Source organism: Hylobates moloch, unplaced genomic scaffold (assembly GCF_009828535.3).
Source record: "Hylobates moloch isolate HMO894 unplaced genomic scaffold, HMol_V3 SCAFFOLD_18, whole genome shotgun sequence".
NCBI classification, from domain to species: domain Eukaryota; kingdom Metazoa; phylum Chordata; class Mammalia; order Primates; family Hylobatidae; genus Hylobates; species Hylobates moloch.
In genome coordinates this window covers 59,009,881-59,025,320 of record NW_026652293.1, presented here as the reverse complement: position 1 = coordinate 59,025,320, position 15,440 = coordinate 59,009,881, and the positions used below count along the sequence as shown (strand labels likewise).

The window sequence follows — 15,440 nt, the reverse complement described above, 5'->3', positions numbered from 1 at the left end:
GAGGACGCGGTCGGCCGGGTCGCCGCGCCCCATTGGAAAACGCTCCCCAGCAGGAAGCTGGCAAATAGGAATCCAGCGTCCCGCGCCCGCTGTCGGACCGGGCCGCTGCGGCAGCGGGAGGGGCGGACCGACGGCCTCCTTCCCGCCTGCGCGCTCGGCCAAGTGCGGCCGGGTCCTGCGGGACCGGCCCGTGTCCGCCGCAGACAACTTAATCCGCTAAGACTCCTGGGCCGGTCGCCTGCGTGCAGGGCAGCCCCTCGCCGGTGTCGGCCTCCGGGATCAGGGGACGGGGCTCGCTCTCCTCCTGGGCCCGGGCCCCCGACGCAAGATGGCTGTGTCGCGTCGGCCTCTAAACAATGTGTGGAGCGCGCAGCTCCTGCACCAGGGCCCGGTGTCTTGTCCTGCCCGCCCGTGGGGGCCGTGTGATCTGTTTTCGGTAGGATTGCTTTGGAAAGGAATTGCCGAATATAGAGAGTCAAATGTCCGCAGCTTCTGCATAGTTTAGAAGAGGCTGAAAACGGCAGAAAGAAGGCAAACATGGTTTGGGAATTAGTACATATACCTGTTTTCCAGTTCTCAGTAGCATAGGAAACGGACTTTTCATGGCCCAAGTTATCCTCACGACTTGTCAGTTGATTGGCTTTGGAACCTCTGAACCGTCCCTAGATGGTATTGACGCTTCACAACTGTGTGTAAAGGTTTTCAATAGAAGGGTCATGCAAATATCCCGTAGGGTAGTGAAGGAGGAAAATTTCATAAATGAAGGGCAGTAACTATTTGTAATCTGAAGATCTCACAAAGCATCTTAGTGATAAACATTATCCCGAAACAGATACATGGAAATCAGATAGCAGGGAAGAAATGGATTTGTCCAAGGTCACTTAAGTGAGGAAGAGACCTAGGAGAAACAAACAAACAGAAATCCAGGCCTCCCGTTTCGTTATTATTTCATGAATGTTAAGTGTCGGTGGTTGCTGTGCAGAACACATGCAATCTCTAATCCTATCCTAAAAGCACATATGCAATCGGCTTGGGCCGAGCTGCCAGCAAAGAATTTCCTATAATTCAAGCCAAGATGAGTTACTTTGCTTGTTTTTTGTTTTGTTTTCAGGAAACCGAAATATTTATTGTTGGATTTATCCAGGAAGGCTGTTCTGCTTAGTTAAATGCATCATATCTTCAAGAAATGTTAAATGACATGGGTAATGTTCTCTTTGTATGCTGGATTTTTCAATAGCTTCTACTTCTTGGCTTTAAAAAATATTTCTAACCAAGGGTCAGACCATTTTAGGTAGAGTAGTTATGATCTTAGATTATTTGAACTAACTCAGCTGTCCATTTGTGAAATGGGAATAATAATATTTATCTCTATGAAGTTAGGCCACAAATTCTTTCTAGTAGGTTCAAGTATTTAAGCACCTGGAGAGGTGACTGGTTACCCTCCTAGTGGCTTCAGAAGTTTTCTCACTGAATGAATATTGAGTGCCAACTCTGCTCAGCACAATTCAGGGGTGCTGGTAATGCAGCAGTGAATAACACAAGCAGTGTTCCTGCCCTCATGGGGCTTATGATCTCTGGAAGCGCTGCTTTGCACAGGGAAGTAGCACCAGGAGGGGGTAAAGAAAGAGGGACCTTGGAGCCCCAAGATTGGCAAAAACTATAGCTAAGGAGAGAGGTGAACTGTAGAGTCTAGATAATGGGGGAGGAGAGCTGCCAGAGCAAGAAGAGATTCTCACAGAGCCCTATGGGTCAGTCCTGAATTGGCTTTACTAGAACTCAGGCCCAGCACAGTGGCTCACGTCTGTAATTCCAGCACTTTGGGAGGCCGAGGTGGGTGGATTACTTGAGATCAGGAGTTTGAGACCAACTTGGCCAACCTGGAGAAACCCTGTTTCTACTAAAAATAAAAATTGGCCGTCATGGTGGCACACGCCTGTAATCCTATCTACTTGGGAGGCTGAAGTGGGAGGATTGCTTGAATTTGGGAGGTGGAGGTTGCAGTGAGCCGAGATTTTGCCACTGCACTTCAGCCTGGGCAACAGTGAGACTCCATCTCAAAAAAACAAAACAAAACAAAAAAAAAACCATGAATTCTTGGGCTAATAATGGCCTCAACATTCGCAGTTAAAAAAGATGGGGAGGATGGGGGTAAAAGCTTTTAAGTTAAAATATTTTCCCTAGAATAGAGTAATTATGGCCATGAATTTAGATTTGTTTGTAAGTAGAAAAGTAGAATGGAAAGGATTTTAAAAGCAATGGCTATTCATATCTGCTTGGCTCCTGTCAATCAACTGCAAAGATTACTGCCTCATGGGAGATGCTTCTGGTCACTCTAATCCTATCTCCATGCACACTTTATCACATTGATTTCACATCACCTTTTTATCACATTGATTTACATCTATCATTTGTTCACTTGCTTATTGTCCATTTCCTCCCCAAAGAATATAACCTCTGAGGTAATGGTGGTCTTGTCTATTTTTTCTACTGTCCCTGATCATTTGCTGTACCTTTTTATTAGGTGATCTCATCCAGTTCCATGGAAATTATCATGCAGAAAAATAGAATAAAACAATGAACCCGTTGTACCCATCTTCAGAAATTACCGACTCATGACCAATATTGGGTTGCCGCTATACTCTACTCACTTCTACCTCCCCCATTCGAATTATTTTGAAGCAAATCCCAGCCTACATTATTTCATCTGTAGATAATTTAGTATGTATTATAGGAGCCAAATAGATGATTGATGTGCCCCTTAAACCTCTTATAATCTACAGATTCTTTCTCTGTATTTGTACTTTGTTGAAAAATATTGGCCAGGCTCGGTGGCTCACACCTGTAATATCAGCACTTTGGGAGGCCAAGGTGGGCAGATCACTTGAGGTCAGGAGTTGGAGACCACCTTGGCCAACATGGCGAAACCCCATCTCTACTAAAAATACAAAAATTAGCCAGGCATGGTGGCTCACACCTGTAGTCCCAGGTATTTGGGAGGCTGAGGTAGGAGAATTGCTTGAACCCCAGGAGGCGGAGGTTGCAGTGAGCAGAGATTGCACCACTGCACTCCAGTCTGGGCGACAGAGCAAGACTCCATCTCAAACAAAAGAAAAGAAAAATATGGATCATTTATCCTGAGGCTTTGGATCCACACTGTCTGTCTAAAACTGTCCTTTCCCTCAGTCTTGTCCAGCAAATAGCACTACCATTTACTCAACTCAAACCAAAAAGTACAGACAGCCTCCTTGAGCCTCTTCTTCTTTCACCCCCATAGCCAATCTATTGGTCCTGCTCTGAAATGCTTATAAGAATGGCCTACTCCTCTTCTCATCTCTTACCTGGCCTTCAACAGTAACTTTCTGTATGACCTTTCTCTTTCCATTCTTGCACCTCTGTATTCTATTTACTACCAAGCAGACACAGATTAGATTATAGAATATAAATCAGATTAGGTCGAATTCTTGCTTAAATCCATTCAGTGGCCTCCCACTGCTCTTGGTTAAATTCTACATGTGTAGGCCCTGGCATTACCCCTCTTTCCTCTCAGCACTGTGCTGCAGACCAGCCACCCCTGGTCCATCAAGTCCTCCACTGCCTTAGTATCATTGCATCTGTTCTTTCTGAAGCTTGAATTCTCTTCCCCCAGCTTTTAATAGGACTGTCTCACCATCTTCTAAGGCAAACTTTCTAACCTTTCCCATGTCATTTTCTTCTTAGAAAATGATCATATTTGGCCAGGTGCAGTGGCTCACACCTCTAATCCCTGCACTTTGGGAGGCCGAGGTGGGTGAATCACCTGAGGTCAGGAGTTTGAGACCAACCTGGCCAACATGATGAAACCCCGTCTCTACTAAAAATATAAAAAATTAGCCAGGCGTGGTGGTGGGCGCTTGTAATCCCAGCTACTTGGGAGGCCTGAGGCAGGAGAATCACTTGAACCCGGGAGGTGAAGGTTGCAGTGAGCTGAGATCACACCACTGCACTCCAGCCTGGGCAACAAGAGCGAAACTCCATGTCAAAAAAAAAAAAAAAGTAAATGATCACATTTGTAAGGTACACCAAGGATTAGTGGAGGGTATTTGGAGCCATTCATATGGAACTTGATTTTAAAATTTGGGCTTGGTGCGGTAGCTCAAGCCTGTAATCCCAGCACTTTTTTGTTTGTTTGTTTGTTTGTTTATTTTTTTTTTTTTGAGATAGAGTTTTGCTCTTGTTGCCCAGGCAGGAGTGCAGTGACTTGATCTTGGCTCACTGCAACCTCCACCTCCGGAGTTCAAGCGATTCTCCTGCCTCAGCCTCCTGAGTAGCTGGGATTACAGACATGCACCACCAGTCCTGGCCAAGTTTGTGTTATTAGTAGAGACGGGGTTTCTCCATGTTGGTCAGGCTGGCCTGGAACTCAACCTCAGATGATCCACCTGCCTCAGCCTCCCAAAGTGCTGGGATTACAGTTGTGAGCCACCGCACCTGTAATCCCAGCACTTCTGGGATGCCAAAACAGGCAGATCACCTGAGGTCAGGAGAAGACCAGCCTGGCCAACATGGAAAAACACCATCTTTACAAAAATAAGCTGGGCATGATGGTGGGTGCCTGTAATCCCAGCTACTCAGGAGGCTGAGGCAGGAGAATCCCTTGAACCCAGGAGGTAGAGGTTGCAGTGAGCTGAGATCACGCCATTGCATTCCAGCCTGGGCGACAGAGTGAGACTCCATCTCAACAATATAAATAAGCAAACAAACAAGAAACTTAAAAAATAAATATAAAATTCATTACAGGCATACCTCATTTTATTGTGCTTCACATATGTGTTATTTACTATTTGAAGGTTTGTGGCAACCCTGCTTTGAGGAAGTCGTTTTTCTAATGGCATTTTGGTAATTCTCACAGTATTTCAAACTTTTCCATTACTATTTTTTTCTTTTGAGACAGAGTCTCAGTCTGTCGCCGAGGCTGGAGTGCAGTGGCACTGTGTCAGGTCACTGCAACCTCCATCTCCTGGGTTCAAGCAATTCTCCTGCCTCAGCCTCCCGAGTAGCTGGGTTTACAGGTGTCCACCACCACACCTGGCTAGTTTTTATATTTTTAGTAGAGACGGGGTTTCACCATGTTGGCCAGGCTGATCTTCAACTCCTGACCTCAGGTGATCCGCCTACCTCGGCCTCCCAAGGTGCTGGGATTACAGGCATGAGCCACCGTGCCTGGCCTTTTCCATTGCTATTATTATTTGAGACAGAGTCTCACTCTGTGGTCCAGGCTGGAATGCAGTGGTGTGATCGTGGCTCACTGCAACCTCCGCCTCCCAGGTTCAAGCAATTCTCCTGCCTCAGCCTCCCAAGTAGCTGGAATTACAGGCATGTGCCACCACGCCCAGCTAATTTTTTTGTATTTTCAGTAGAGACAGGGTTTTGCCATGTTGGCCAGGCTGGTCTCAAACTCCTGACCTCAAGTGATCTGCCCACCTTGGCCAACCAAAGTGCTGGGATTATGGGCATGAGCCACTGCACCTGCCCTCCATTATTATTATTTCAGTTACGGTGATCTGTAGTCAGTGATCTTTGATGTTACTATTGTAATTATCTTGGGCAGCCACGAGCTGCACCTGTATAAGATGACAAACTTACTCTATAAATGTCCTGTGTGTTCTGATGTCCACGGATTGGCTGTTCCCCCATTTCTCTTTCTCTCCTTGCGCCTCCAATTCCCTAAGACACAATTTTGAAATCCAGGCCAATTAATAGCTCCACAGTGACCTGTAAGTGTTCAAGTTAAAGGAAGAGTTGCACGTTTCTCACTTTAAATTGAAAGCTAGAAATGATTTTGCTTAATGAGGAAGGCATGTCGAAAGCCAAGATAGGCCAAAAGTTAGGGCTCTTGCACCAAACAGTTACCCAAGTTGTGAAGGCAAAGAGAAAGTTCTTGAAGGAAATTAAAAGTGCTACTCCAGTGAGTACCTGAATGATAAGAAACAGAACAGCCCTCTTGCTGATAGGGAAAACATTGTAGTGGTCTGGACAGATCAAACCAGCTACAACATTCCCTTAAGCCAAAGCCTAATCCAGATCACAGTCGTAGCTCTCTTCAATTCTCTGAATCCTGAGAGGTGAGGAAACTACAGAAGAAAAGTTTGAAGCGAGCAGAGGTTGGTTAATGAGGTTTAAGTAATGAAGCCATCTCTAACAAAAAAGTGCAAGATGAAGCATCAGGTGATCCAAAAGATCTAAGATAATTGATGAAGGTGGATACACTAAACAGATTTTTGTTGTAGATGAAACAGTTTCTATTTGAAGGAGATGCCATCTAAGACTTTCATAGCTAGAGAAGAGAAATCAGTGCCTGCCTTCAAGTTTCAAAGAACAGGATTATTCTCTTGGTAGGGGCTAACACAGCTGTGACTTTAAGTGGAAGTCGGTGCTTATTTATCGTTGTGAAAATTCTAGGGCCTTTAAGAATTATGCTAAATCTACTCTGCCTGTGCTCTATATAAATGGAACAACAAAGCCTGGATGACAGTACATCTGTTTATAGCATGGTTTACTCTTTTTTTTTTTTTTGAGACGTAGTTTCGCTTTTGTTGCCCAGGCTGGAGCGCAGTGGCACCATCTCGGCTCACCACAACCTCTGCCTCCCGGGTTCAAGCGATTCTCCTGTCTCAGCCTCCCAAGTAGCTGGGATTACAGGCATGTACCACCACGCCCGGCTCATTTTGTATTTTTAGTAGAGATGGGGTTTCTCCATGTTGGTCAGCCTGGTCTCGAACTTCCGACCTCAGTTGATCCACCTGCCTCAGCCTCTCAAAGTGCTGGGATTACAGGCATGAGCCACCGCCCCCGGCCTGAAAAAGAAAGTGAATTCTCATACAGCCCGCCTCATTCCTAACATTTATGAGAATATCTGAAATACCAGACAAGTTAACTTATCCTATTAAGAACTTTTTTTCATAGACTGCTTCCTATTATATTATTAATAAGTTTAATTGAAGAACAGATCAAACCTTAAATGTGAAGCCTTTATCTCAATGATGAAAATTTCCAAGTCACCTCAGTCTAAAAATTCATTTACCTCTCTTGCAGTCTCAGATGGTTTGTCCCTTCCTAGGTTGCAATGTGAGGACTTAGGGGCTATATGGCTCCCTATTAAGACAATAAGCTTTCCCAAGTTCACTTTCTACACTGACATCCACCCACAGCATGACCCATCCTGTATACATTGTCCCAAGGCCTCATGGAGGGAGTGCTCTCTACTGTTAGTCTCCAAATGTAGTCCAGGAAGTCACCCCCTGCTGAGGTTGCCAGATAAAATGGTGCGTGGGCATACTTACACTAGAAAATAATTCGTTGTTTATCTGAAATTCAAATTTAGCTGGGCATCGTATGTTTTGATTTGCTAAATCTGGCAGACTTAACCGCCTGCTATAGTGCTGTTTCTTTCAACTCTCCATGGCCCCAGCTCCTGGTTGTTGACACTGTTCTGAGCTGTTCGTTAGCAGCTGAACCTGGCTTCCTTCCATGGGCCTGAAGGGCTGATGTCCACTTGCATTCTTGCCACATCCATCCTTCCCTTTCTAGCAAGAGAATTTTTCCATATATAGGTCTCCATATTGAAGGTAAAGAGTTTCCAGACCCTCTCAGGTCCCTTAACTGTTGTCTTTCATGGACATTTAGAACTCTCCACAGACTATGGGCAGAGCTCCATAATAGCTGAGATTACTCTGGTCTCCCTCCTAGATACTCTGCCAAGAAACCTACCCCATGGAGCCGTCAGGTTCTTCTCACAGTTTACGGTACAAAGCTCGCTGTGAAAGTTGACAGTGCCATCCAAGTTCAATTCCTAATTAGTTCTTCACGAAGCAGAACCTACCCAGTGACAATCCCTTGGCATAACCAGGATAAAACAGGACCAAATGGGAACGGCAGGGACTTTGAAGTCAAACAGGGCTGAGTTTGAATCCCAGCACTGCCAATTATTACTAGGGGAGTATTAACCCCTCTGGATCCTAGATTCCTTGTCTGTAAAATGAGTAAAATTACCTTAAAGTACGATAATAGTCCTACCTTGTTAGGTTGCTATAAGGATTAGAGAGAATGAAGATGGAGTACCTGACACAAAGTCCAGGCTCCACTAATGATGATCCGTTGTGTCATACCCATCTTTACTGCTTTCAAAGGAGTGATACGGTCTTTATTATTACAATTTAAAATAGCTGTATTAATGCTTCCCAAACATGTCTGTGAAATGTGACCTTTTTGAAGCATGAAGTTCAGGTTACCTTTACGGGGAAGGTGCTTAATTAAGCAATAGCTGACTGGATGTGGTGGCTCACACCTGTAATCCCAGCACTTTGAGAGGCCAAAGTGCGCAGATCACTTGAGGTCAGGAGTTCGAGACCAGCCTTGCCAACATGGTGAAACCCTGTCTCTACTAAAAATACAAAAATTAGCCAGAAATCACTTGAACCCGGGAGGTAGAGGTCGCAGTGAGCTGAGATCGTGCCACTGCACTCCAGCCTGGAGCGGACCCAGTCTTAAAAAAAAAAAAAAAAAAGCAATAGCCACGTTACTAGAAGCCCCTCAGTGTCCCCAGTCTGTGAGGTTGAAAAGTAATTGCAGCATCAGGAGGGTAGATTTCTCCAGACTGGTTCCATAGGAGAGAGAGAAACAGACTCTGCCAAGGCAGTCTTCTGGCCTGTGAGTGGTATCCTTCCCTCTCAGTCATCAAGGATTCCCCACTGCTATTTAAAAGCCACAGGAAAAGTTACCAGTTATCTTGGGATTATAGTTTTGTGTTTCCTTGAGGGGGATCAGCTCTTTCTTGCTTATAGGTTTCTTTTTTTTTTTTTTGGACAGAATCTCACTCTGTCGCCCAGGCTGGAGAGCAGTGGCATGATCTTGGCTCACTGCAACCTCTGCCTCCCGGGTTCAAGCTATTCTTCTGCCTCAGCCTCCTGGGTAGCTGGGATTACACGTGTGTGCCACCCATGCTCGGCTAATTTTTGTGTTTTTAGTAGAGATGAGGTTTCACCCCGTTGGCCAGGCTGGCCTCGAACTCTTGACCTCAGGTGATCTGCCCACCTCGGCCTTCCAAAATGCTGGGATTACAGGCGTGAGCCACTGTGCCCAGCCATGTTTCCTGAACACCCAAAGTAGCTTAAGTCACACATATTTACCAGGAGTCAATGATGAAAGAGGTCCGTTGCCATTCCAAAATGTGCCCTTTACACTTATTAGGAAATGAGGTAACATTATTTCCACGAACGTTAAATGCAAGTGATACAGATATTAGTAAAAGTTTTTTTTTTTTTTTTGAGACGGAGTCTCGCTCTGTCACCCAGGCTGGAGTGCAGTGGCACCATCTCGGCTCACTGCAACCTCCGCTTCCTGGGTTCAAGCGATTCTTCTGCCTCAGCCTTCCGAGTAGCTGAGACTACAGGCGTGAGCCACCACGCCCGGCTAATTGTTGTACTTTTAGTAGAGATGGAGTGTCACTGTATTGGCCAGGCTGGTCTCAAACTCCTAGACCTCATGATCTGCCTGCCTCGGCCTCCCAAAGTGCCAGGATTATAGGTGTGAGCCACTGCGCCCGGCTAGTGAAAGTCTTTCTATAACCACTGTTGCCCCCATAAATTTTCTTTCTTTTCTTTTTTTTTTATTTCTTTTTTTTTTTTTAATAGTGACAGGATCTTGCTCTGTTGCTTAGGCTGGAGTGCAGTGGCTCATAGCTCATGGTAACATCCAACTCCTGGGCTCAAGCCATCCTCCCACCTCAGCCTCCTGAGTAGCTAGGATTACAGGCATATGTCACCATGGTTGGATAATTTTTAAATTTTTTTCCCATAGAGATGTCACATAGAGATGGGATCTTGCTATGTTGGCCAGGCTGGTCTCAAACTCTTGGCCTCAAGTGATCCTCCTGCCTTAGCCTCCCAAAGCATTGGGATTATAAGTATGAGCCACTGTGCCCAGCACTCCTACAAGTTTTCATGTGTGGGTGTGAAATCCCCTGACTCCCTAATAAGCCCAATGGTTGAAAATTTAAAGGTTAACATATAATCAGAAATGAGAAAATAGGCCAGACACGGTGGCTCATGCCTATAATCCCAGCACTTTGGGAGGCCGAGGCAGGCGGGTCACCTGAGGTCAGGAGTTTGAGACCAGCCTGGCCAACATGGCGAAACCCTGTCTCTACTAAAAGTACAAAAAATTAGCCAGGTATGGTGATGTGCATCTGTAGTCTCAGCTACTTGGTAGGCTGAGACAGGAGAATTGCTTGAACCTGGGAGGTGGAGGTTGCAGTGAGCCACAGCACTCCATCCTGGGCGACAGAGTGAGACTCCATCTCAAAAAAAATTTATATTATGTATAATAATATATGTATAATTTGTGTTATTATATATGTTATATATTATGTATAAATAATATTATTATTAGAGAGTCCATCAAATAGTTGAGAAAAACATAGCTAATATTTATTGAGCATTTATGGTGTGCCAGGCCTTGTGTTGAATGTTAGATGCACTTTCTCAATAATAATAATGTGTCTATTATTCTGCCCCAGTTACAGATGAGGAAATAGGCTAAGGAAGGTCGGGTAACTGACCAGGCTGGCAAGTGGCAGGGCTGGGACTCCACCCCTGAATCTGCTCAGTAGCCCAGGCTCTGCTATCCATATGATTCACAAGCATTTAGTCGACTAAAATTAGTCACAGACAGTTATCAGAAATTTACCTTTAAAATCTTAAAAATGGCCATATTTGTTTTTTTTTTTTTTTTTTTTGAGACGGAGTCTCGCCCTTTCACCCAGGCTGGAGTGCAGTGGCGCGATCTCGGCTCACTGCAGGCTCCGCCGCCCGGGGTTCACGCCATTCTCCTGCCTCAGCCTCCCGCGTAGCTGGGACTACAGGCGCCTGCCACCTCGCCCGGCTAATTTTTTGTATTTTTAGTAGAGACGGGGTTTCACCGTGTTAGCCAGGATGGTCTCGATCTCCTGACCTCGTGATCCGCCCGCCTCGGCCTCCCAAAGTGCTGGGATTACAGGCGTGAGCCACCGCGCCCGGCCTTTTTTTTTTTTTTTTTTTTGAGACAGTCTCGCTCTGTCTCCCAGGCTAGGGTGCAGTGGTGTGATCTTGGCTCACTGCAACCTCCACCTCCTCTGTTCAAGTAATTCTCCGGCCTCAGCCTCCCGAGTAGCTGGGATTACAGGCATCCGCCACTGTGCCTGGCTAATTTTTGTATTTTTAGTAGAGGCGGGGTTTCACCATCTTGGCCAGACTGGTCTCAAACTCCTGACCTCGTGATCCACCCACCTCAGCCTCCCAAAGTGCTGGGATTACAGGCGTGAGCCACCATGCCCAGCCTGATCATATTTTTACCTATCAAGAATTTGTCCACTTCTCTAGAGTGTCGTATAAATATACTAATAACCTCACAACAAGTTGCTGAAATTGATAAATATATATATATATATATATCTCAAAGATTATAATGCATAATGTTAAAAGCTGCAGTAATTTTCAAAGAAAGTAATACCTAGATATGAGTCCTCCAGTAAGGAAGGTGAATAACCACCCATTTGCCATGAATCAGCAGTTAGCCTATTAGTGGTGCTTCACAAATACTTTTTTGTCATATTTGAGGTGTAGAAGCACTGCTATTCCATAGCTCCTAGAGAGATGCAGCGGCCAGGATGAAACTCAGAAGCCCAGGGATCCCCAGCCGTAGGATCCCAGAGCTCAGTCCCTCTGCTCCCCTGGAATGTGTTTTTCCAAACTGCAGTGTGAGGCTGAAGGGCAAGCACACTGGACCCAGGCTTATGAAATGGACAAGACCAACGTGAAAGGGCCTGGTTCTTTGCAGGTGCTCATTGAATGTGGTTTTCCCGTTCTCTTATTCAATAAATAGCTATTTGGTTTGTGTCCGCTCCTATTTATTGCTATATTAGAAAATAATAGCATCATTCCCACATACAGCGTCTATGAGTAGAGCTGACAAGACCAACATAGGGCAACAGTGCTTTCTGTGGCATTTGCATAGAAAGTGCGCCCTTCAAATAGGCAATATGCCTGGAGCTGTTTGGAGTTTAGCCTGAGACTCAAATGTGCCAAAGCCTTTTCTTCTGAGAAAGCTACCCTGTTTGTGATTGCTACATTCCAGTTTATGTGACAGCCATTGCTTTGTTTCCTAGCAGTCCATAGATACATTATTGGAAATTGTGGTTTGGAGCATCATTTAAGGATTTTTTTATTTTTTAATACTCACCTGGTTTAAATGACACCGCTCTTCAGTTTATCATCTTCAGTATAGCATCTGTTTTTTATTCATCTTGTATCTGTACTTTACCTACTAAAGTAGGGGGCCATTGTTCAATGAAATTATCATGAAAATCATTTCAAAACTTTACCACTTTAGTTTGTTGGTGGTGATTATATGGAACAGACCCCTCAGATATTGTTGATGACTGTATAAATTGATAAAACCTCTTTTGAAAGCAATTTGCAAATGCATCAAGAATCATGAGCATATTCATACTCTGAGCCTATAATTCAGCATCTAGAATCTAAACCAAGGAAAAATAAAATACAGAAAATGTATGTCTAATGGTATTTATTGCAGATTTATTAATAGTGCAAAAGTATAAACAAATAGACATATGATTAATATATTTTAGTAACCCCCAAGTGAAATATCCTGCCATTAAAATGCTATCCTTAATAAGTTTTACTAGAAATGTTTTTTAAAATGTTTTTAAAATTGTGATGTTGGCCAGGTGTGGTGGCTCACGGCTGTAATCTCAGCACTTTGGGAGGCCGAGGTGGGAGGATCACATGAGGCCAGGAGTTCAAACCAGCCTGTGAAACATGGCAAGACCCCATCTCTACAAAGAAAAAAACACATTGTAATGTGAGTTGGAGAAAATGAGATATAGAATTGTATATTTATTTTATGCTGGGAAAATTATATACAAGTATATACCCATATACCAGGATGGTGATATTATGGGTGATTTGTTTTTCTTTCTACTTTTCCAACATTTTTAATAACGTGATTACATTATTTTTATAGTGGAAAGATTTTTAATAATTAAAAAACTCATAAGTGCAAGTAGAACCGTATGCCATTATGAAGAGAATTTTTAGAACTAAAGATACCAGGACACCTGGCCTGACTTAAAGCCTAGCAATAGGACACAGGGTTTGAAATTGAAACTATTCCCCCAAATCCAAGACATACACATATCCATAGATAAATTGGCAATGATGGTTGTAAACCAAAAGTGATTTGAGTAACTCAAGTTTATTTGAGGGAACCCCTCCGGACATTATGTTGCCAGGAACTATGGCCACCCATGGTGCCATACATAACCCCGGTACAAGCTGTCAGGGAACCAAATAAAATTGATACACCCTCATGCGGCTCAAACAGTGAGTCTTTTCAGCAGTTGTTCTGCCCAGGAAACTTCTCTGTTGGTAGTGTCATCATTCTATACAAAGGCAAGTCTGGCCAGTCCTAACTAACAAATACCAGTACAAAGCCATTACAATGTCTTACCCATGATTTAGAAGCTTTTTGTTAGTGTTCAGATGACCACATTCTTCTACTTTTCCCCTCTCCCAGGACATTCACTCAGCCTGTCCTGGGAGAAGAGCCTTCCTCCTAGTCCCTGCATTCAGCAGTGCATCTGGGGTGATAGTGCAGTGGAGAATGGCTTGTTACTAGTTTCTGGACACTGTCTCTCTCTCTGTCTCCTCTCTCTCTCTTGTTGTATAAACTCCAAATTAAGTTTTAATCCAAAGATATTGGTGAATGTCTTGAAGATTCATTCATTCATTTGGTTATTTCTTCATTTATTAAAGGATTCATTAAAACAAACATAATAGGCTGGGCACAGTGGCTCACGCCTGTAATCCCAGCACTTTGGGAGGCCAAGGCAGATGGATCACCAGAGATCAGGAGTTCGAGACCAGCCTAACCAATATGGTGAAACCACGTCTCTACTAAAAATACAAAAATTAGCTGGGCATCGTGGTGTGCGCCTGCAATCCCAGCTGCTCAGGAGGCTGAGGCAGGAAAATTGCTTGAAGCCAGGAGGCAGAGGTTGCAGTGAGCCAAGATGGCACCACTGCATTCCAGCCTGGGCGACTGAGTGAGACTGTCTCAAAAACAACAACAACAACAAAAAACAGACATAATTTATTACATACTGGAATTAAAGAACACAGAAAACCACCACCTTTCTTTCAATTTATAGGCAAAATCAGGCTCACAGATAAAAATCTAAGGATCCTCGGCATGGTATTCCAGAAATTCCTGGGGAAGCTGGTGGGGTTGGGGGGTGATGGGGGAAGTGGGGACTGTGATGGGTGTGCTTAGGACCTGGTAATGAGAGTGAGATGGGACCACATGTTCCTTAGGGAGTAGGGCTCAGATTGGGAGAGGCTCTGGGAATTGCTGAAGGGAGTGGGACTCAGGGGTGTGGCCCAGGAAGGTCTTGGGAGGGCTGGTAACTACTGGTGAGCTGAGTTTAGCTTGAAACTTAAAGGGAGATTCAGAAAAGAGACGAAAGAAGACAAATGTCACATACTAGACAATTTTGCTTAAGTCTATCTCTTGAGTAAGGGAACAGTAGGACTGTTGCTTTTTCTTCCTGAATCCACCTCTGCCGTTTGGTCCCCTTTGGGTAGATCTGCAAATAGGGAAGTGTTCATGGCCACCTGCCCAGGAGGCTTCCTAGGAATTTGTTGAGCAAATTTCTTTGATACCTGGGATTTGATATTTGCCAAGAGTCAGCCTGAGCAAATTCCTAACTGTTGAACATGAAAGCAGAATTCTCAGAGTCGGCCAGCTCTGCTAATTGTATCTTTCCCTAGCAGAGACTTGCAGTAGTACAGGCTATTTCCTTATCCACTAAGCACATGCTTGTTGGCCTATGTGGTGGTCTAGCCTTTGCATTCTTGCCTTTGAGAAGATTTCTGGAGAGTACCAGGCAAGATTCTTCTCCAGCCTAGGTAGTGGGAAGGCAAGAGGATGAGCTCTCCAGTTCTTTTTTATCTGTTAATTCTACTCCTCCCCTTCTAGGCTCTTCCTTTCTCTCTTCATCTCCATTTTTCCCTCTTTTTTCTCTAACCTCTTACTCCCTATTCTGGCCAAATAGATTAGGGAGTGGGAAGGGAATGGTCAGAGCTGGGAAGTCCATTCTTATTTATTGTTCTCTTTACAGGAAATCCCAAGCTTCCTTCATGGAAGCACATGGGAAATTACACCGCTGGGTTGCTGAGGCCACTTAATTTAAAAAGTAAGCCCAGTCTGGAATGTATCAGTTAGGTGACGCGTCCATCCCTGGGGCATGGTCCTCAAACACCTGCCATGTCTTGGAGAAAAGCTGGGGCTCACAGAGTGCTGCTGCCCCTGCCTTGCACGCACATGTGCAAGGGTTGGTGGTGCTGGGG

At 44.6% G+C, this 15,440-nt stretch overlaps 1 long non-coding RNA gene across 1 annotated transcript; it reads left to right on the top strand.

Annotated features, from left to right (window-relative positions):
* Positions 1-46: 46 nt before the first annotated feature.
* On the top strand, positions 47-14,248 carry LOC131381770 (uncharacterized). The gene is made up of 3 exons (XR_009210697.1): positions 47-1,202; positions 12,761-12,894; positions 13,848-14,248. It is a non-coding gene; the product is annotated as an uncharacterized LOC131381770 (long non-coding RNA).
* Positions 14,249-15,440: the final 1,192 nt, after the last annotated feature.